The sequence below is a fragment of the Panthera tigris genome, chromosome E2 (assembly GCF_018350195.1).
Source record: "Panthera tigris isolate Pti1 chromosome E2, P.tigris_Pti1_mat1.1, whole genome shotgun sequence".
NCBI classification, from domain to species: Eukaryota; Metazoa; Chordata; class Mammalia; order Carnivora; family Felidae; genus Panthera; species Panthera tigris.
This window is the reverse complement of record NC_056674.1, coordinates 35,617,177-35,639,800: the sequence shown is the minus strand read 5'-3', so window position 1 is coordinate 35,639,800 and position 22,624 is coordinate 35,617,177.

Here is a 22,624-nt window from a genome sequence, read left to right as displayed (position 1 = left end):
GCTGCTTACTATCTCTGTTCATTCCCTAAACTGAACCATTTTTTGCACACTCTCAAACCAGTAATGGAAATGTCACTTCATGTGGACAGATTACCAGATATGATCAATGCCCTACAAGACATCAAAATAAAACTACCCCAGCCAATGTCTCACCCACCATCTATGATAAATCTGTTATGATTATTGCAAATTGCCCCTGACCCTTTCAGAGCCCTTTGGATCCTTCATCCCAATACCCTTCTATAGGTGTTCAGGTTCTCCTAAAAACAAAACCAATAGGGTATGTATATAGAGCGAGAGATTTAAGGAACTGTCTTACATAATTAGGAAGGCTAGCAAATCCAAAATCTGCAGGGTAGACCAGCAGGCCGGAGACCCAGGGAAGAGCTAATACTACAGTTCAAGTCTGAAGGCTGCCTATGATAGAATTCCCTCTTCTTCAGAGGTCAGTCTTTTTTTTCTATTCCGGACTTCAACTGATTAGATAAGGCCCACCCAGAGTATGGAGGACAACTAAGACCACCAATTAAAATGTTAATCCATCCATAAACATACTCACAGAAAAATCCAGAATAATGTTTGACCAAATAGCTGGATACCATGGCCCAGCAAACTTGACACATGAAATTAACCATCACAATCCTTTCTTAGGGCAGTTGTCTGAATCCTCTCAAGCCCACACAGGTTTTCATTTGCTCCTGGTTTCCTCTGTCCAGGTTTTGGCAGAGAACCTTCAGTGCTGTGGTACCAGTTGCTAATTTTCAAGTTAGCATAACGTCCATCGTCATTACAAGAGCTATGATCATGGAAGATATTTGCAAACAATATATCTGATAAGGAGTTAATATCCAAAATATACAAAGAATTTATACAACTCAACCCAAAAAAAACCCCAAATAATCCAATTTAAAAATGGGGAGAGGAGGAGCACCTGGGTGGCTCAGTCGATTGAGCAGCCAACATCAGCTCAGGTCGTGATCTCATGGTTTGTGAGTTCGAGCCCCACATTGGACTCTGTGCTGACAGCCTGGAGCCAGGAGCCTGCTTTGAATTCTGTGTCTCCTTCTCGCACTGTTCCTCCCCTGCTTGCACTCTGTCTCTCTCTCAAAAATAAAGATTAAAAAAATTTTTTAATAAAAATGGGCAGAGGACCTGAATAGGCACTTTTCCAAAGAAGACATATATGGTCAACAGGCACATGAAAAGATGCTCAGCATCACTAACCATCAGGGAAGTACAAATAAAACCCCAGTATGGTATGACTAAAATCAAAAACACAAGAAACAAGTATTGGCGAGGATGTGGAGAAAAAGGAACCCTCATCAACTATTGCTGGGAAAGTAAACTGGTCCAGCCACTGTGGAAAACAGCGGGGAGTTTCCTCAAAAAAATTAAAAATAGAATTACCAATGTGATCCAGTTATTCCAACTGGGTATGTACTCAAAGAAAACAAAAATACTAAACCAAAAATATACATGCACTCCTGTTTATTGTAGCATTACTGACAATAGCTAAGATATGGAAGCAACCCAAGTGTCCATTGACAGATGAATGGATAAAGAAGATATGGTGTGTGTGTGTGTGTGTGTGTGTGTGTGTGTGTGTGAAATGGAATATTAGTTAACCATGAAAAAATAAGATCTTTCCAATTGCAACAACATGGATAAACCTAGAGAGTATAATGCTAAGTGAAATAACTCAGTCAGAGAAAGACAAACACCATATGATTTCATTCATATGTGGAATTTAAGAAACAAAACAAGTGAGCAAAGGTGAAAAAAAAGAAAAATCAAGAAACAGACTCAATTGTAGAGAACTGATGGTTACCATAAAGGAGGGTAGGAGATGGGTTAAATAGATGATGGGGATTAATGAGTGCACTTGTCATGAAAAGCCCAAGTGATGAAAGCAACTGTTGAATCACTACATTGTACACCAGAAACTAATATAATGATGTATGTTACCTAACTGGAATGAAAACAAAGACTTTAAAAAAAGAAACAAAACAAATGAACAAACAAAAGAAGAGACAAAAAAAAACCCAGATGCTTAAATACAGAGAAAAAACTGGTAGTTGCCAGAGGGGAGATAGGCAGCTGAAATAGATAAAGGGGAGTAAGTGCACACTTACCAGGAGTGTCTGGATGGCTCAGGTGGTTGAGCGTCCAACTCTTGATTTCAGCTCAGGTCATGATCTCATAGTTTGTGAGTTCAAGCCCTGTGTCTAGCTCTGCACTGACAGCATGGAGCCTGCTTAGGATTCTCTCTCTCTCACCGCCCCCCCCCCCCCCGCTCCTGCTTCTCCCTCACTCATGTTCTCTGTCTCTAAAAAATAAACATTTTTTTAAAAAAGAGTACACTTATCTTGATGAGCACTAAGAAAGATATAGAATAGTTGAATCACTATACTGTACACCTGAAACTAGTATAATACTGTATGTTAATTATACTTGAATAAAAATAAATTTTAAAAAAAGAACTATAATCATCAAAATCATAAATCTTCTATATTTTAGGCCATCCCACAGTATACAGCATTGTATTCTTCAGAAAGTAGTGTGTCTCACATATTTATTGAGGACATACCAAATTCTAGGCTTTTACCAGTCTTAAATAAGGCAACAACAACAAAAAGCCCCCTGCTCACACAAAACTTATGTGCTTACTTCATACATTTAAAAACGAAATGTATGAAATGAAGATGATTCCTTTCACTGCATTTATCACAAGCAGAAACTAAAAGGGCCTTGTGACAGAATTTAGAGATACAGGGCAGTTTAGGGGCAATTGTTTGGGAAGGTCTTTCTGAGGTTGACATCTGACCTGAAATAGAAGGATCAGAAGGAGCCGGGCATGAGAAGAGCTGAGAGCACTTCTGGGCAAGGGAACAAGTAGAAAGGGGGATCTTGAGAGCTCCAGAGCAGTGTAATGAGAGTACAGAAGGTAAGATGACAAGTTTAAAGGTGAAGGGGCCAAGATCACATAGGATCTACTAGGCCATGAAAGCACTTGTATTGAATTAACAGCCCACAAGAAGACATGGATGCAGTTTATGGGAGGAGTGGGGCAAACCAACTTATACTCTTAAACCTACTCTTTGGGCTTCTAAGGGGAAAATAGAATGAGAAGGTGGCCTACAGTAACTGCCCCTCATTCCTCTATCAATTGTCTACAAGACTGGGCTTTTCCATTTATATTTATTCCAGTTGGCAAAGTTGGGAAATTTAGTTAAATGTTCCCATCCTCTTACTTGCCCTGATGATTTAATTTCTGCCTGAATCCCGTTAGTCCAATAATAGAGGCTTAGTCACAGTTTGGGATAATCCCTGAAGCTTGAACAGTCTTGGTTTCCACCTTAATCCATTCTCACCATTCTTTCAAGCAATCAGAGGCTTGTACACTTTATTATAGTTAGGAATAGGTTTTAACAAGTATATAGACAATGAAGACATTATAGTTCTTCAGAATCTCTTTATTAACATTTATGCGTAAGCTCAATTAAAATACTTACTAAATGTGTATTTTTTAGGCACTGTGTCGGTCATTAGGGTTATAGTAATGGTTAAGACAGGTTGGCCCTACTTGAATAAGAATACATGACTGAATGAATGAATCTCAGAATGTTAAAGTCAAAGGTCATACTAACTAACAGAATTTTTCTGCAATGTAAGAACGTGTCTTCATGTGGAAATGGGGGCTGATAGAATCGTTGTAGGATCAAATGTTTAAAATCGTTTGTCACGATGACTAGTACATAGCTAGATACATTTTAAAAAGCCATATTTATAGAGCTCTTGATGTCAGAAATGGAAGGGCTTAGAATTATAGCACTATTGTGACTTCCTGTCCATAATCAAGGCTTGTTTGAGCTGCGGATGTCAATAGATTTTAGGAAGGGATTTATATGTGGTCTGCTATGAATAAGCAATTTCTTAGCAGATTACCTACACCAGTTGGGTGCATCCTTCAGTTATACCAAACATGCTCTTGTGTATTAATATATGTTTTATCTATCAAAGGGGCCACGAGCTTGGCTCTAGAACCAAATTTAATTTTAAAAAGCTAATTTTTGTATGCGAAAAGGGAGATATAAATCTGAACCTGATTGATAGTGGAACAACATTGAGGAACCCACAGAGAGTTAGCACCACTTTCTTCCAGACAAGACAGAGGTGAGGTATTATAAGTATTAGTAGTAACAATCACATAATTTGTATTGTAAAAAAAAAAAAACAGTATAACTTTATGAATAATAATCTTTTCTCCTGGATTGGTAGTAACAATAATAAATCCCATTTATTGAACATAATGATAACAGTTATAATGGCATTTATTGACACTTATTATGTGTCTGTCCTAAGCACTTTACATCTGACTTAATCCTATAGCCAGCCTAATGGTCTGTTGTCTCCACTTACATACACATAGTGAAGTCAGGGCTTGGAAAGATTATGCAAGTCACTGGTGGAATTGATATTCAAACCAAGGCATTCTAAATCTAGAGCCATGCTCACAACAAGTATACTGTCCCAGTACAGAGGGGTAGTCTTGTGTAATATGCCTACCAGTCCAGAGGTGGTGTTTTAGACCTCCTTCTCTCTGGCTGAGCAGAGGGTGTTCAGCAGCTCTTGTGCTGGAAATGAACAGCCTACAGCTGCCAATGGCAATGACACTGAAACCAACTCGACTGGTGGTAAACAGGAGCCTTTTGTAACAGCAAGCATAGGCTGCCAGGCATTTGCCAAAGATGTAGTCACAACACATCAGCTGAGAAAGCCACATTCTCTGTAAAATCTGCGATTCTGCACACTCCTGTTGTACTGTACTACTTCTGAGCATGCTAGATTTTAGAGCATTCTCTAAGAGGAAAAAAAACAAGCTCAGTAAATCCCAGTATTTTTACTGCCTTTGCCAAATTTGACATCTTTCAAAGTAACTGTGAGAAGCACGCACAATCTCTGCCAACTGCATGATTTAGCAGCTATAAAATCCCTCTGAATCAAACCCATTTTGAAATAAAAAGGAACCTGCTTGAGAATTTCATTGCACTGTTGGATACCTACTCAAAGATCAATCACCTCTCTTCATTCTGTATTCCTGGTATATTTTTAAGTTTAATCTTTTTTGCAGCTTACCCATTTAGTTAAGGGTAGAATTTTAAAAGACTAAAGATCGAGCAAGGAGGAGGAGGATGTGAAAACTGAACAAAGAGTTTCTTTATACTCTGCACAATAGAATTGAAAAAGATAGTCTATTTTCTTTTCAGCTCTTTCTCCAATAGTGCAGTACCTAGAGTCTCAAAACTTGAGTGTCCTTTCCCCCAAAGAAAATAGTATCTCTCTGCAGGCTGTCTAGTAGGATGAAACAGCCATGTTTCCTACTCCACAGGGAATTTCTTCAGATGAGTCTATTTTTTAGGCTGTATATGATTAGGTGAGGAGAAGACTAAACACATTGCTTACGGTTTAGCCTCCAATGACAACTGAAAAAAAAAAGTGTTCATAAAATGTAGTACAAAAGGAATTAAATTAACTATTTTAAAAAACTGAAATATACGTTGTAAGGGAAATACTGGTATAAAGGTGTGAACATCACCAAGCTTCAAAAGAATAAAAATAAAATTGTTTGAATTTGGGTTTCTATAAAAGTTTAGTGTATAAAGAGCAGGAAGAAAATCTTGGCTCTCACTTGGATTCTCACTAATGCAAATATTTCAATTATGACATATGTACAGACACTTCACTTATATAGATACATATACACTGCATGTTTAAAGGTGACAGCAACAGAGGAAGACACTTTTTTCATAATAAAGATGTTTATAAAGGACTAGTACATGTTGTTCTACAAAACAATCAAGAAAATTCTAAAAGTCAGATATGAGCTAAATTCTCCTGGCAGGGGGTGGGGGGGAAGAGGGGGGGAGAAGAAGCATATGTTAGAAATAATACATAGCCCTTCTCTTCCTCTTTCTCAGAACAAGTTCCCAAAAGAGTCACACCTAGAAACCATTCATAGACTATAAATGACAATGGACCCTATTTTTCTGGTTTGGACAACCAACAGCATTTTATTAATAGCCCAGATTGATTTCAACAGTAGTCAACTCCAGTGTATATCCACTCACATGGAATTGGTGTGGAGCTCCCAACATCAGGAATAGATTTGCAATTGTGTTAGTATAAGACAAGATTTTTGAAAGGGTATGTGTTCACTCTGCATAAGCCATCAAGTTGCTAAATTGTGATTTCTATCTTGAATGTAAAATGCATTAAATTATTTTATCACACAGCATCTGCAACTCTCTTGTAAAATCCATGATAAACTGCAGTGTGTGTGTGTGTGTGTGTGTGTGTGTGTGTGTGTGTGTTAAAGTTGGGCCACTAGAAAATTTAGAACTAGAAATAATAATCTCACACCAAAACATAAATAAAAATATGGGTTATTAGCAGGGCAACCACATAATTTATCATCTATAATGGACACTCATGAGCGTTAAAGGGGGCACTATCAACAATTGCACTGAGACAAGCATAAACTAGGATGTATGATGACACTGTACATTAGCAAAATGTCCTATCCCTAATCACAGCATAAAATAACAGCAGCAAATTTGGGGGGGGGGGGGCAGTGTTGTTATTTTATGCTCTTTGGAAGCTGTTTGGCTTAAATTTTAATCTAAGTTTTGATGCATATTACTTCTGTGCATTTGTTTCTGTACATTTCCATTTCTTCATTGGTAAAATATCAGGGAATATATCTAACACTGATTGAGGGTTGCAATGCACAAAAAAATATGCTAAGGCATAAAATATCATAACAACTAAATCATGTTGTTACTATTTTCCCTATTGTGCAAATGAAGCAATAGATTAATTGAAGTTAAGTAACTTGCTCATTGTCACTAAGCAAGTAAGTGGTAGAGCTGAAATGCAAACACTGGCAGTTGGTCTTCAGTATTTGTTGAATACTGTTACACATTGTGATGTCCTGAAGATAGTAATACCAATCTTCCAGAGTTCTTGTTAGGGCTAAATGAATACTGGATGCCAAGTACCTACCACAATGCCAAAAACAAAGCAGAAAATAAGACACTACCAATAATGGAATAAAAAAATAGCTCCAAATGCCTTTTTGAGGTAACCCATATGGGATCGCTTTGGAGATGACAGCCCTTCATGATTCTGTAGTTAAAGCTCTCACTTGACTAGAAAAATCTACCAACCTGATATATACTGAGTAATAGTTTGTAAATCAGGGGATGACAGTGAGATAATAGTGCATTCATGTTATACTCCTGATAATCTGGGATAGCAGCCGTTGCTGATTTTTTTTATTCAATAATTCTTGTACAAGAAGTATTTCTTCTCAAGAAGAATCAACCAGGCTGAAAAATGCTTTTTCAAAAAGCATTTGACAAAATTCAACGCCATTCATGGCAAATAACTCTCAGCAAAGTAGGAATGGAAGACAACTTCCTTAAATCTGATAAAGGGCATTTAGGAAAAAAACCTTCAGTTACCATGATATATTATGGTGAAAGGCTGAATGCTTTCCTACAGAGTGGACAAGAAAAGTTCACTCTCACCACTGCTATTCCACATTATATTGAAGGTCCTAGCCAGTATGTGTAAGTAAGTAAGTAAGTAAGTAAATAAATAAATAAATAAATAAAGTATATATTGAAAACTAGAAAATAAAACTATCTCTATTTTCAAATTATAAGACTGTCTACCTAGAAAATCCTAGGGAGTCTACCCAAAAAGCCACTGCAACTTATCAGTGAGTTTAGCAAAGTTACAAGATACAAGCTCAATATAATGAAAACCCTATGTATTTCCTCATATAGCAATGAACATTGGAAAGCAAAATTTTAACACTGCCATCTTTTCTCCCTTAGTATGGAGAAAGCTGGAAAGAGTATCACTTTCATCTAACTGTGAAGAAAGCCATTTAGTCAATAAAATTATAACATTTCTCAAACCACAGCAGGCAAGCAGCCTGGAATCTAAGGAAAGACAGACATCTCCAAGGAGAGATACAGACACAGCACTGCTTTACCTAAGTCAGAGCCCTAGAGAAAAGACAAAGCCACTATAGAAGCAGGTCACAATATTTTGGCTAAAATTTTTAACAAATTGCTAAAGGTCAGCTGTGGCCAATGTGAGAGAATAGAATCCATGGGATCTCCAGACACAGGGAGAGTTTACATCCATTCCTAGTCACGGGGTGTTTGTAAAGGGTTGAAAATTCATACGTTGAAGAGTTCTAATCCAATATGACTAGTGTCCTCATAAAAAAGAGAAATTCTGACAGAGATACACATAGAGGGAGGATGATGTGAAGGGGCATAGGGAGAAGATGGCCATCTATGAGTCAGGTAGAGGTCTGAAACAGATCCTTCTTTCACAGCCATAAAAAAGAACCAATCCTGTCGATACCTTGATTTTGAACTTCTGGCCTGTGAGACAATAAATTCCTGTTAAGGTCTTCTGTCATGGCAGGCCTACTGAGCTAGTACAGTGTTCATGAGAAAAATGGGGATGGAGTGGGAAACCATGAGACAGCTTCCCTCAGTGGCACTAGCCAGGGGGAAGGAAATAGATTTTCTCTTCTACTCACTATAGGAAAGGCCCAAGTCCCAGGCAGATCCTTGTCTCCTATCTCCCCTACAGAGCAAAAGTCCTAAGCAGTCAGGGCATAGGTGAAGACCCAGTGAGGCAAATGGAAGGAAGCAAAAGTAATCCTCTGCCTCTTGAAAGGTGACAAGAATCCATCCTGGATCCAGACTATTAGAAATACCCTAATGTTACCCACTGGGTAAAGGCTAGGTCACTGAAAAATCCCTATTCTCAAGTCCAAAAAACAGGGAATGCCTAAGGTCGAGGTTTCAACAAGACAAGACACAATGTCCCCATGACACATATCATCAGGCAGTATTTAACAAGTAACATGTAATAGTAGTCTAATTCAGGGGAAAAGGTACAAGACTGAGATAAAAGGTCTCATTCTTGATGGTCATACTGATAAGAAAGGTCTAAATTTGAGCAGAAGCATTGAGAGAAATTTTCCAACATCTAACCCCACCCTAAGCAAAAGATAGTACAAAGGAATTTGAAGCCAGTGATCAACTGAGAGGAACCAGAGCAAACACAAAACCAACAAAACACAAACCCAATTGACCTCTTGAGTAAATTAACTGAACTCCACACACTAACAGCCTAGCAGAAAAAGAGCTATGTCTATTTCCACACATAAACCTTCATCTGCTATTCTACATAGGATGTGTACCATTCAACCAAATGCTATGAGGCATATAAGAAAGTAAGAAAAAAATCCACTGTCAAGGCACAAAACAATCAACTAAATTAGACTCATGTAATAGTTGGAACTATCAGACAAGGAATTTAAGATTCCTTAAGGCAAGAGATGAAAAGTAACTTCACTTATAATGCCAGTGGTAAAGGTAAAAAATATGCATGAACATTTGGAGAATTTCAACAGAGAGATGGACACTATAAGAAAGAATCAAATGGTATATTTAAAAAACAAACACATACAGTAACAGAAATGAATAATCCTTTGGAGGTTTCATCAGTCCTCTACACAACGGAGGAAAGAATCAGTGAACTTTAAGTTAGGTCAAAGAAACTGTCCAAACCGGAATACAAATTAAAAAGAGTTAAAAAAAAAAAAAAAGAGCCTGCAAGGGCTTTAAGGCAATAACAAAAGGTCCAGTATACATGTAATTGGACTCCTCAATAAAAAAAAAAAAAGAGAGAGAGAGAAAAAGAACAGGGAAGAAGAAACATTTGAAAAGATAATGGCAAAGATTTTCCAAAAATAATTATAGATGTCAAAGATCCAAGAAGCTCAGAGAACACCAAATAGGATATGAAAAATAAATAAGCAAACACCATGTTCAGACTGCTAGACACCAAACATAATATGAAAATCTTGAAGGCACCAGAGGAAAAAAGACATATTACATAAAAGGAAAAAAATATATTAATTACAAAAGAGCTTCTTATCAAAAGCTATATAAACTAGAAGACAACAAAGGGACATTTTTAAAAATTTTTTTCTTAATGTTTATTTATTTTTGAGAGAGAGACAGAGTGAGCAGGGGAGGAGCAGAGAAAGAGGGAGACACAGAATTGGAAGCAGGCTCCAGGCTCTGAGCTGTCAGCACGGAGCCTGACATAGGGCTTGAACGCATGAACTGTGAGATCATGACCAGAGCCGAAGTTGGACGCTTAATCAACTGAGCCACCCAGGTGCCTTTTTAAGGCACCAAAAGAGAAAGAAAATTCTCAACTCAGCATTCTGTGCTTGGGGAAAAATATCCTTTAAATATGAATGAAACTAAAACAATGAGATACCACTACACAAAATTAAAATGACTAAAATCCAAAACACTGACAACACCAAATTCTGGTCAGGATGTGGCCCAACAGAAACTTCAATTTATTGCAGCAATTTATTTTGGATATAAAATAGTACAGCCACTTTGGAAGGTAGTTTGCCAGTTTCTTACAAAGCTAATCATAGTCTTACCATATGATTCAGCAATCAGGCTCACCGGTATTTACTCAAAGGAATTGAAAACATGTCCACACAAAATCCTGGACACTTATGTTTCTCAAAGCTTTATTGGTAATTCCAAAAAGCAGGAAGCAACCAAGATGTGTTTCAAAAGGTAAATAAACAAACAGTGGTAAACACAAAATCTGTCAGACACCCAAATGTAAACCCCAAAACCATAAAATTTCTACAATGAAAAGAGAAAATATTTACGATCTTGGGTTAGGCAAAAACATCTTAGACAACACTAAATTCATGTTGTAATTCATTCATCCATTTAAAAACTTAATAAATTATGGAATTGGATTAGTCAAAATTTTAGACTTCTTTAAAAAGACATAGTTAAGAGAATGAACAGGCAAGCCACAGACCAAGAGAAAATATTTGCAGAAAATACATCTGAAGAAGTACTTGCTTCCAGAATACATAACCAAATAGATAAAGAATTCTCAAAACTGAAAAAGGTAAACACAACAGAAAAATTATAGAAGATATGAACAGACACTTCACTAAAGAAGATATAAGACAGCAAATAAATCTCTAAATGTGCCCAACGTTATTAGTCATGAAAATGCAAATTAAAAACATAATGAGTTGCCTCACACCTGCCAAAATGGCTATTATCAAAAGGACCAGAAATATCAGACAAGGATATGGAGAAAAGATAATGCTCGTGCATTGTTGGTGGAAGTATAAATTGGTGCAGTCACTATGTAAAACACTACAGAGGTTCTTCAAAAAATTATAAATAGAACTCTAGAGATTCCAGGAATTCTACTTCTGGGTATTTATCCAAATAAGAGGAAAACACTAACTCAGATCTCTGCATCTCCATGTTCACTGCAGCATTATTTACAATAGCCAAGACATGAAAGTGACTTAAGACCCCATGGTTGGATGAATGGGTAATATTTTACACATAAAGGAATATTATTTGGCCACAAAAAAGAAAGAAATCTTGCCATTTGCCACAAAATGGGTGTAACTTCAGAGCGTTATGCTAAGTAAAATAAGTCAGAGAGACAAATATTATATGATCTCACGTATATATGGAATCTCAGAAACAATCAATCAATCAAAAAATAAACTCATAGATACAGAGAACAAACTGGTGGCTGCCAAAGGTGGAAAACGGAGGATAGAAGAAATGGGTGAAGGTGGTCAAAATGTATAAACTTCCAGTTACAAAATAAATATCTGTACAGCATGGTGACTGTAGTTAATAACACTATACTGATATTTTAAAGCTGCTTAGAGAATAGATCTTAGAAGTTCTCATCTGAAGAAGAAATAAATTTGTAACTCTGTTGTGAGGGATGTTAACTAGACAATGTGGTAATAATTTTGCGATATATGCATATATCAAATAATTAAGTTGCACACCTGAAATTAACATGTTGTATGTCAATTATAGCTCAATAAAATACAAAAACAAAAAATGTAATGAGATAAAATACGAAGTGCTGCCAAATATGTACTTGGGACTCTCATAAATTGCTAATGGAAATGCAAACTGTGGAGAAGTTTGGCAATCTAATAAATTAAACACACACATACAATATGACTATTTAGTCCCACTCCTATGTATTTATTCATGAGAAATGAAAACATAGGGGCACCTAGTTGGCTCAGTTGGTGGAGTATGTGACTCTTGATCTCAGGGTTGTAAGTCAAATTCCATGTTGGGTATAGAGATTACTTAAAAATAAAATCTTCAAAAAAAAAAAAAAGGAAATGAAAACTTGAGCTCACACAAAAAATGAGACATGAATGTTTAGTAGTTTTTGTCCATAATCACCTACCCTACAAACAACTGATATATCTACCAATGAATAAATAATCAACTGTGGACTGCCACAATGGAATGCCACTCATCAATAAAATGGATGAAGTACTGATTCACACATCATAAATAAATCTTTTTTTAATTTATTTTTTTATGTAGTTAACATACAGTGTTATATTAGTTTCAGGTGTACAAAATAGTGATTCAACAGTTCCAAATGTTACTCAGTGCTCATCAAGAGGCGTATACTCTTAATCCCTTTTACCTATTTCATCCATCCCCTGACCCATCTCCCTTCTAGTAACTATCTGTTTGTTCTCTGTAGTTGAGTCTGTTTTTTAGTTTATTTCTCCTTTTCCCCCCTTTTTTCATTTGTTTTGTTTCTTAAATTCCACATATGAGTGAAATCTTTTGGTATTTGTCTTTGTCTGACAGGCCTATTTCACTTAGCATTATACTTTCTATAGATCCATCCATGTTTTCGCAAATGGCAAAATCTCATTCTTTTTATAGCTGAATAATATTCCATCATATAAAGGCCACATCTTCTTTACCCATTCTTCTATTGATAGACACTGGCTGCTTCCATAGTTTGGCTATTGTAAATAATACTGAAATAAATAATAGAGGTGTTTTTGTTTTGTATAGTGTGATCTGAATCATAGGGAATTCTGTTTTTAATTTTTTGAGGAACCTCCCAACATGGATAAATCTTAATGCATTTTGCTAAGTGAAAGATCCAAAGATCATGAGGGAAATGTGGAGGAGAGTAAAGCTGTTACATATCTTAAATGTGATGGTAATTACATGACTAAGCATTTTGTCAAAATTCAGAACTCTAAACTAAAAATAGAATTTTACTTTTAAGTCTTCTCCAACTAAATCTTCTCTATCTAGTTAAATTACTTTTTTTTCCTCTCAAGTTCTTCCAAATCAAAGCATTTCCATGCTCTACTTGTACTTTTATAGGACTGTAATTAAACATCTGAGAATGATGGATGCCATTTGAAGTATTGTGCAAATAGAGAATTATTAGAAAATAATTCGTTGGTTCATTCTCACACACACAAAAAAAAAACACTCAAAGAAAACAATCTATTAAAATGATCAACACAGCAATCATGTGACCAAGGAGCCCATAAGTTAATTAAAGTTCATTCATTCTACTAGCCCATCTGATGAGGAAGAAGCTGAATAAATTGAACATAGTCAAAGATTTTTGTATCCAATTTTCCTTCCAAATAAATTTTACATGTATAGATATAGAATTTTTTCATATGCTTATAGAAGATTTAATAACTTGGAAAATGTACCAAAATAACACTTATGAAGACATTTTAACAAAACTCCCCAATCAGACTTTTTAAACCTTATGAGTATGATTTAGGATGCTAGCAGTAGATAAAATTATTTTTCATCACCAATTTAGAATATTTGATTACTAATTTACATAGGCAAGGCATCAGAACATAATGAATGTATAAGTCACCTTTGAGAGAGAGCCTTTCCAGAATTGAAAGCGATTCCCTTGTTGCCTTCAGCCCAAGAATACTAATGATTCAAATACATTTCTGTACTATCAAACGAAAGCACCATAAAGTACTAATATGCCAGGAAGTTAGATGTTGGCTAATACAAAAACATGGGGGTAGGTGAAGCAATCTTTTATTATTTGATTTTGAAGTACCACTTTACCCGCCAACTCTGAGTGATTTATTACAAGATGGTTAAGACTAGGTATTGACATCTCAAAGGAACTATTTTGATTTATGACAATCCATACAAAATCACAACTGTCTTGTTTAAACTTATTCTAAGCTGCAGCCCATGTTTGAGTACAGAAAAAGAATTTAAAAGTTTGCCGCAAATAATTCAAAATTTCCATCAGAGTTTGGATTCACCCTGAGTTTCCTTCTTGTTTTTCTCCTGAAGGCTAGTATGCTCATTCCTACACAGTACATTCTCAGACTACAAAGTGAAAGTGGTAGTTGAGGTCATGGTATGCTTGGCTTCTAAACCAAGCATGTTCAGCAGACTATTGTCGCCAAATACAGTCCTTTTTCTAACATATCAATCTCTAACAAACAGAAAAAAAGTGGCATTTTAATGAGAAATTCATTAAATTTTATCATTCTAAACATTTCTTATACAGAGGAGTGACCGAAACATTGAAATAAACATTTGAATACTTAAATTCTGCTAATAAATGTCTCTAGATTGATGGATATATGATAGTATGGACTATTAACCAAATAAGATAGCTTTCAGACCTACTTCATTGGAAGTATGTGATCTTGTAAGGCAATGCAGGCAAACTGCCTGGAGAAATGTGCCAGCTATTTCAGGGCCACAAAACAGGTAATTTGAGATTTGAAAACTAGCTGATTTTTCTGAATGTTGTTGTAGTTTGAATACTAGGTGGATATTCCTGCTTCCTATAGTTGCAGGGTTTAATTTGTTTCTGCTTTCCCTTTATCATTTATAAAGCCTTTTTAGACAGTCTCACATTATCTCATTTTTGTTCTACAAACCAAGGGATTTTTGTCACATCAGCACTAAATGTTTGAAGGGAGGTGGGCCAGGTGGCAGGCAGTATTTCCTGCTAACTACTGTGGTGACGACATCTCACATCTTTTCCATCTGACTTTCCCACTCTGAAGATTTTTTTTCTACCATGCTCCAGGTATTAGTAATATTAAAGGAGGCAAGCTTTCCTTTTTAGAACATTAAATTGAAAATTTTTATTCTAAAATTGTTCATTAGTAATGGTAAAGAGCTGGTAAATGATTTTTGGGAACATAAAGTAAAACAAAAAATGAAATCGTATTTGATCTGGCAGAACATCCCAAATTTTCACAAACCCAAAGACACTTTGTTACTTGCAACTCTCACTTTGTGTTAATTTAACATTTCTCCTATGAGCTCAGCCCTTGATCTCAACCTTTATACCTCTGTAAGGCAGTTTTATAGTTTAGAATGTATTTATCATATACTAGTAGCTCATGTGAATTGATGACCATTAAAAGGAATATTCTTTATTGAAATCAAGACAATTTCCCACAGTTGAATAGGTAAACTTCAGAGGGTCCTCTAATTTAATTGTTTGGGGTTTTGTCATCGTTGGGTTTTGTGTGTGTGTGTTTTGTTTTGTTTTGTTTTTTGTTTTTGTAGATGTGTGCGCTTTTGCAAGTAGGAGCCATGTAATTATCACTCCTCTTGAGTTTTCTTGGGCCTATAAATGTGAAACTTGCCACCCCTCTCATTTATTCCTCAGTGGGGGAATTCCACTAGTCTGACACTAGCCCAGAGAAGAGCAGTGTAATTTTGAAAGCCTCACAACTTTTTGGCAGTTTTTAAGAGCTTCACACATTTCATTCTACAATTTCACAAGAACAGAAAAGACAAAGAAGTTGCTCTGTAGGACACACACTCTCCTGCCAGGGGTAAAATCAAGATCACATGGCTTCTTTCCCCTGATCATATATTGACGGATGCACATTACCTGTTTCTGGCTACTGAACTAGAATTTCTCCACAACACGACCGGGTATTTCCCATAGTCCAGGCGGGCCTCATATTTCTAATGGGCCTTCACACCTCCAAGAGCCGCATGTCTGCATAACATGATGTCTCAGCTGGAATTTAACTTCTATTATTACTATCTTGTTTTGTGACCTTTGGCAAGTCTCTTAACCTTTCTGAGAATCTCTTAACATTTCTTGAGTTCCAGGCTTTGAAAAGTGTGGATAACAATAGACATATTGCTTGCCTTTCTGAGGTAGCATGAGGATTAATTAGCTCATGTTTGTTAAGAGCTACATAAATGCTAAGTATTATGATTATTCTCTGCTCATGTTAGCATTACAAAATGTCAGTGTGTTGAGTGGGAGAAGATGGGGTTACAGGGCCCTGGTGGAGTAGGTCTCCTCTGTAAGTCCCCCTCTCTGATGAAATTACTAGAACTATGATTAGTTACCGTGATTAATGGCTTCATGATTACCAGGAGATAGCAATTAGCTCATTTGAAATGATATATGCAACTATAACTCACATTTTTATATGGACCGGAAAACTCAGGGAGGGTCCCACAGGATAATCTGCAAATCAGTGAGTTTTACAGTAGAGTGTGATTGCTCCGTGGAGTCCATACCTGCTTACAGTCCATAACTGCTTACAGTTAAACTTGCTCTGCATAGGACCAAGACAACATCAGACCCCCCCAAAGAGAACTGGGTCATACTACTAACTGATTGTTTATGTTCAAATAGTGAGGCTGGCTAGTGGCTCTAGGCCCATTAATCACCCATAGTGTAATGCTCTCTTCCTTAAACCTGAGTGTTGAACAGTAAGCAGACAGTTTTAAACAAATAAATGTATAAATAAATGTACAAATCCAAGGGGGCTTTTGAGTCAATAATTCCACCAGGATGCATAAAAATAATTGACTGATGAGTCTTCTGTTCCCTCCACCACTGCATATAGTTTAGTATTTACTATCTAGATACTTGGAAGTATAAATAGAGCTAGTATGTGGAATGCATACATATTTTCAAGGTAGTGAATTCTTAGTTTAAAGGAAAATACTTTATCACTTATATTTGGATCAAAGTAATAATTTGTTAATGGATATCACAGGGCCTGCATATAGACTCTAGTGTTAATACACTTTGTTAGGAGTATATATTACATTATTGGCATCCCAGAACAAATGGTTCCCAATCCTGGTAGGCTGTTGAAAGTCATGGATATTTTTCTCTAATTTATCTGAATTCAGTACTTGTGAGTCACGAATACAAACTTCTCACTTCTTTTTAATAAGAAAATAATTCTCTCAACACCCCACCACCACTACCAGCAGCAAAAGAGAGTAGGAGAAGAAATTTGGATGGAGGTTCATCCAGAGAAGAGGAGGGGATTAAGAAACCTTGTGTATAATCTCATCTGTGCTTTCTCATACAGGGCTAATTCCCCATCCCATTGAGGAAATTGAGGCAGATGATCAGACATCTTCAAATGTTCACATGAAAATCGTCTATATGGCCATTCAGAGCTGGATGACAGATATGAATAAATTTCTGCAGAGACTAGTACGCTCTGATGCAGCCTTACATTCCGTAACACTTTTACCTTAACATCAAAATTGTATTAGTAATTGACACTAACTTGTATAAAACACCAGAGTAATAGCCATTGGTTAGCATATCAAGATAGGGAATGCCCTAATAAATGCACATTAATAAGAATCCAGTGTGAGTCTAGCGAGAAAAAAGAATCTACCCCAGACTGAAAAGTAACACCATTAGCCAAAATTTCACATAACTATTTAAAAGTCGAAGACTTACTCTCAGTTTGGACAAATGTTTCTCTCATACATGTACTTAAATGTCTCCCCACTACCCTCCAAAAAAAAGAATGGTGTCTGTCTTTCTCTTTTTCCCCTACAGACTGTCAAATTATTATAAAAGAGCATTTTACATAGGAGAGTATGGTACATCAATTGAAATACAATTGTATCATCATTTCAAGCTCAATAGGTACAAAATACATCTCTTACTTGGCAATTCCCATATTCTTGTCAGGAAATAGACACAAATCAACTGTAAAGGTTGTATTTATTCATACCTAAGAAAGGTTTTCTTGTCAATAACTGTGTATGGATTTTCCCCTACTGATTTAAACAAAAGGAAGATCCACAATGTTTTCGTAATTTATTCTTGTCTTCATTTGTATCTCTACAGTAGAGTTAATATTATATGATGCCAATATATTTTGAGCAGCGTAATACCCTCAGTACAGCTATGACCTTTTCCCCTGTAATTAGTTCCAACTGAAATTAGATTCAGTAAAAGCATCGCTCCAATTAGAGCTAAATCAAAACAAAACTTAGGGCTTGATTTCACATAGCAAAATTGTTGAGGGGGGATAAAAGGGTGGAGGAAGAGGGGATCTTCTTCAAATTTAGTTCAGCAGATTGAACCAGATGATAAATCCCTTGAACTCTAGAGAAAATATGCATTTATTTCCATACTGGCCTATGTTAATATTTTCTGTGATTCATTGGGATTTTGTAGTCTCACCTCAGTTGACCAGCTTTCCAAAACTCTGCAAACAGCAAATAAAAACTCTTCACAGTTCTGATCTTGGAAAAGATCTATTTTCTCTAGGAGAAGGAAAAAGAGAACTCTCCCAGCTTCTTTGGGGGATAACATCATAAAACAGAAAGCCAAGATTATAAGGATTACTGGAAAGCATTTACTGCTTGTCTCATCCTGAAGAACTCTACATAATTTCCTACCATGCAAGTCTAAAACATAGGACAATTTCTTTTTTTTAAATATGAAATTTATTGTCAGATTGGTTTCCATACAACACCCAGTGCTCATCCCAACAGGTGCCCTCCTCAATACCCATCACCCACTCTCCCCTCCCTCCCACCCCCCCATCAACCCTCAGTTTGTTCTCAGTTTTTAAGATACTCTTATGGTTTGGCTCCCTCCCTCTCTAACCTTTTTTTTTTCCTTCCCCTCCCCCATGGGTTTCTGTTAAGTTTCTCAGGATCCACATAAGAGTGAAAACATATGGTATCTGTCTTTCTCTGTATGGCTTATTTCACTTAGCATCACACTCTCCAGTTCCATCCACATTGCTACAAAGGGCCATATTTCATTCTTTCTCATTGCCACATAGTACTCCATTGTGTATATAAACCACAATTTCTTTATCCATTCATCAGTTGATGGACATTTAGGCTTTTTCCATAATTTGGCTATTGTTGAGAGTGCTGCTATAAACATTGGGGTACAAGTGCCCCTATGCATCAGCCCTCCTGTATCCCTTGGGTAAATCCATAGCAGTACTATTGCTGGGTCATAGGGTAGATCTATTTTTAATTTTTTGAGGAACCTCCACACTGTTTTCCAGAGCGGCTGCACCAGTTTGCATTCCCACCAACAGCGTAAGAGGGTTCCCATTTTAGGAGAATTTCTTTCTAAGTCCAGCTTCCTTATCTGTAAAACACACATACAGACAAGCAAGCCAATAAGCAAAAAGGAGAGCAAAACTAAATCCTAATTCATGAGACATATTATAAATATGAATTATATTTCTTCCCTTTCTCTTATCAAATTGGTGTTGAGGCATGAAGCATCAAAGTGCATGGCCTAACCAGAATAGAGTCCTCTGAAAACACAGTAGTGGAAACATTAGTCTCCAAAAATAAGGTTGAGACTAAATTATTAGAAGCTTCAAAGTCCAGGTTAAGAAGCTATGGCAACTTTAAGGATATGCCTCACAGACATACAGGAACAGACAATTGTTCCAGATATGAATTTGCCTTTCATTCACAGAAATCTATTCCAACAACCACTATCTGAGAGCTTATAGGATTCCTGAACCACAAGCATGAAATTCCATACAGCCCAGTATCCAAACAGGGGACCTACTTTGGAGCAAAAGAAGTGTAGGAGTGGGCCCATGACTGTGAGATTTACTAGTCACACCACATACTACACCATCCAAAAACAGCCAGTTAGCTTCACAGAACACTAAAACAGCTTCTAAAGGCACAGATATAGTGCCAGCTTGGAAGAAACACTCTAAAAGGATAGGGTATCATCCTTCAGCACATAACATACTTATTAAATCAGAGATCACTCTGTGATGCTGTCTCCCCAATAGGAAAAATATATGGGTTTGGGAATAAAAGAGTGGGAGCAGAAGAGGCCCCACTTACCATCTCTTCCAATGAGCCACAGGGGGACTTTGTGCTTCCTGCCCCATAATTCTGGGCTCTGAAATGTTGGAGGTATTGGTTCCAAGAGGGGGCATACTATTATGAGCAGATACCATCAAGGTTAATTCTATTGAACTACCAGATACAGCTGCCTCCGGAGCCCTTTAGATTCCTTGTGTCCAGAGCGCAGCAGATGAAAAGAGTAGTCGCCATACTGGCAGGGGTACTATACCTTTATCAGCAGGAAATGTAAGGCTACTTTTATACAAGAGGGGCTGGGAGAAATATATACTGAACCTCAGATCAGGCACCCTGGGTGCCTCATAGTACCCTCATGCCTCAGAATAACAATAAGCACATGTGTAACATGCTTAACTGAGAGAGTTATAATTATCTAATGTTCAGATCATTCAGTATGAAGTTTTGGTTACACTACCAGATGAGCCAAGGTGATAGCTCAGAGTGAAGAGCACTTAGAATGCATAATGGAGGAGGAGAGAGGATACCAGTGGCAGTCCCAAGATCAGCTGCAGTAACAGGAACTATGGTTCATCTCAGTAGCCTCCTTCTTAATCAAATTCCTCACAAGAAGAAAGACCCCCAAAACCATGGAGGAGTTGTTTCCTGAAACTGAGTGAAAAGTAGAATGTATGGCACCAGGATGGACAGTGGCAATTATGAGAATGTTCTGTGTAGACCCCCTGTTATAAGACCTCCTATTACCATCTCAGAAAGGAAGAAAAACTCCAAGGACCTAAGTTTTAGAGGTCAACAGACCTCCATCTAGAAATCTGCCATTGCCCTGGCTCAGTGCCTACTTCTAGTCTCTCTTTTTCACAGTATAAATTATCAAAGAATGTGATTGATCCAACTTGGACTGCGTGTCTAAATCTAGCCTTGTTGTCTCTTCCCAACAAGGAAGCATTCTCTAACACAAAAGGCTGTCAGACTTAGCTCTAGAGAAGGCTTCCACTGCACAGACCCCATCTGCTAAGAAAATCAAAAGTAATAGCCTAAATTGATATGACAAATACACCCTCTACAATTTCTCTGATGCAAAAGAATCTACTGTCTTCAGAAGTAGCTGTTCCATCTGGGGATAGTTCTAAATATTTCTTTCTGTCCCTGGGTATTTTTAGAACTGCATGAGGCCACTGCCTCTTAAGGTAACACAGATGATATCTGCTGCCTCTCAGAATTTCAATAAGTGACCAGAAATCTGTAAGCTTTTGAGCTTTTGGAAATTTCATCATTTGATGTGATTTCAACCACTTTTTTCGCCATTCATTCCATGCCCCCTGCTCACCACTGCAAATGAAGAAAATAAAGAGTTGTGTTATTCTCCAATATCTGTTTAGGTTATTCACTTGCAAATGTTCCAATGTCAATGGATACTTTAGACAGAGCAAACCTTCATTTTACTTAAGTCAGTGAGGATGATGTAAAAGAGAGGTTGAGATTTGTCATTTTTTCTGCCTATATTTACATTTTGTTTTCTAACTCTCAAACTCTCCAGAATGCAATGTTTATTAGAATTCTGCATCTAAAAGATTTTTCAACGTTCAAAGCTTTTTATCTTCTGTTTTACAAATAAAATACATTTCTTCCTACATTGCAAAACACCACTTACAGTGAATCCTTTTGAGAAAGACATTAAAGTACTATTTCAGCTTTATCATAATGGAGCTCCATATGCAGATACCTAACACAGAGACATCCTTCCCTCCGGTCACTTGAAGAGTGTGTTCTAAGAAATTTCTTGAAATTGTGCTGCAAGTACTGATTTTAAAAAAAAAAAAAAGGAGCCTAACTATTAGCTATGAAAAAACTGAGATGTAGGCAGAAGGAAGGAATGCTTATGGAATCCATCTGAAAGCCAAACATTGGGCCTCCAAGGATGCTAACATATCTAAAATTCTCAACATACCCACGAGATGAACTTGATCCCCATTATTTCCAGGTTAGTAATGGGCTCAGGAAAGTTAAGCAACTTGCCAGCATATTAACCAATATACACAGTTCATATATTAAAGAGATGGAACTTGAAAGCACATCACCCTACCATCAAAGCACACAGTTTTCAAAAACATGGCAGAGTCCATTCTCTAGTTCTACCTCAACATTACTCTTTCTCCTCCCTTGACATTGAATATAAGAAGATATTTTAAAAGACAAATTTGACAGGACTTCACACTGAGTAGGCAATCACTTTGCCCTCACAGCATTGTCTGTGGGGACAATAAAGAAAAAAGAGAGAGAGAGAATAGAAAAATTGTAGTTTAAAACCCAACCAAATGAGTATAAAAGGTTAGCAGCAATCAAAATTATCTAATGCCCTACCCTTATCCCTACCCCAATGTGTGTTAAAATAGAGAAGTTTATGTCTACATGGCAAGGAGAAGTAGAGTTTACTGAACAACATTATGTGCTTCGTGTTTTAGATGCTCTACCCTGTTTTATCCTAACAATCTTCTCAGTCAGAGAATACAGTTCTCTGTAGTAAACTGAATTAGTAAACTGAA